This window comes from Sinocyclocheilus rhinocerous, unplaced genomic scaffold (assembly GCF_001515625.1).
Source record: "Sinocyclocheilus rhinocerous isolate Xijiao unplaced genomic scaffold, SAMN03320098_v1.1 scaffold1268, whole genome shotgun sequence".
NCBI classification, from domain to species: Eukaryota; Metazoa; Chordata; class Actinopteri; order Cypriniformes; family Cyprinidae; genus Sinocyclocheilus; species Sinocyclocheilus rhinocerous.
The window spans coordinates 283-1920 of NW_015664016.1; the positions used below are offsets into that span (position 1 = coordinate 283).

Below are 1638 nucleotides of genomic sequence, written 5' to 3' on the forward strand. Positions count from 1 at the left end.
TTCTGAAATACATTGACAAATATAAACCTACTGCTAAAACAACTGTAACTTTTTTTATTTCAGACTTGAGAGGAACACAGCTTGTAAGGAATGTTAGCATTAGCTTATGATTTCATTCATGTCACTTTGCTGCAGAGCTTGTTGGTATTTTCTGTAAACGTTTCAACTATTTCAAGACAAGTTGTTGTCATCTGTCTCAGCACAGTTAAAGTTAGAGCATTACTGTAAACACACTTTTGTGTTTGTATTTGGAATAAATGTGGACATATTCAGAAATGAAGAAACTGCTTCACCTGTTTCACACACAGCTAACATTGTTTTCCGCTCTATTTGGTAAATATTTAACCAGGTCGATATGTTTGTTGAAAGTGAAACTATTACAACAGACTCAATGTCAAACAGGACGGCGCTGTGAGGGGGAAACAGGGAAACTGAATTCACCGGAACACCGTCAAACAGGACATTTTGTGAAAGAAGCATACGAAACACATCAGGAGATAAAAGCTATTTGTGAATAATGTGAAGGAGTTTGAGAACAGATCAGTTTAATGCTGCTATCTAGAGACTGAATGGATTTATAAACTGAATGAAGATTGTTTGATGTTCTTCATTCTTGAGACAGAGGTAGGTTTATACACATTTCTTCATTTGTTCTCTTCAATAAATTATGTGCAAATTTACATATTATATTTCTATCTTACCGTAATATAAGAGTATTTTCATATGCTTCATATACATCGAAGTATTTGCTGATCAAATTCAGTCTGACCTTTTGCAGTCAATCAGAAATACAGAAACAAAAACTAAATAAAGCTATAAATAATTCCTACAGTAATTAGTGTAAATGTGAAGAGTGATTTCTCAGCGATGAAATTAGCACATCAGGGTTTCAGCAACTCTATTGGCTTTGAATCTTAGCTGTTCACAGAATCAAGGTTGTATTGAGGAACAAGTGAAAATTTAAAAGAGTTGAAGTTCAAAAGATCACAGTCCTCACGGTCATAAATGATTTTAGGAGTCGTTTCTGAAACTACTGAGCTGGGTGTTGAGTTGATGGTGATTGTTCATCCAAAGTTTTGTGGCTCAGAGCGTGAATGTTAGGGCTGTGTATCACCAGCAATGTCACGATACGATACGTATCACGATACGGGACTGCAGTGAATTTCACCTCAGAAGAATTTAGTAAAACAGCTGTTTATTAAACACTGCATACTATAGGGCTGTTGCTAACTATTGGCAGAACAGGCACTTGACCTCTGCATTATGAAGGGCTTCTATAATTGTACCACAGTACAGTCATGGCCAAAAGTTTTGGCAGTGACATAAATTGTGTTTTGCAAAGTTTGCTGCTTTAGAATTTGTAGATTATTATTCCACATGTTTCTATGATATACTGAAAAACAATGATAAGCATATCATAAATTTTAAAGGCTGTTATTGGCAAAAAAATATAATGAGTCAATATTTACAGTATTGACCCTTGTTCTTCATAACCTCTGCGATTCGCTCTGGCATGCTGGATATTAGCTTCTGGGCCAAATCATGACTGATGGCGATCCATTCTTGCCTTATTAGTTCTCGGAGTTGATCACAATTTGTGGGCTTCTGCTTGTTCACTCACCTTTTGAGGACTGGCAA

General features: G+C 35.9%; 1 protein-coding gene across 1 annotated transcript in view; it reads left to right on the plus strand.

Moving 5' to 3' along the window:
• The first annotated feature begins 469 nt into the window (after positions 1-469).
• Positions 470-1638, plus strand: part of LOC107729306 (protein NLRC3-like) — a 17294-nt gene continuing 16125 nt past the window's right edge. Inside the window, exon 1 of the mRNA XM_016539778.1 lies at positions 470-624. The gene's annotated coding sequence lies outside the window, so the exon portion shown is untranslated. The remainder of the gene's footprint in view (positions 625-1638) is intronic.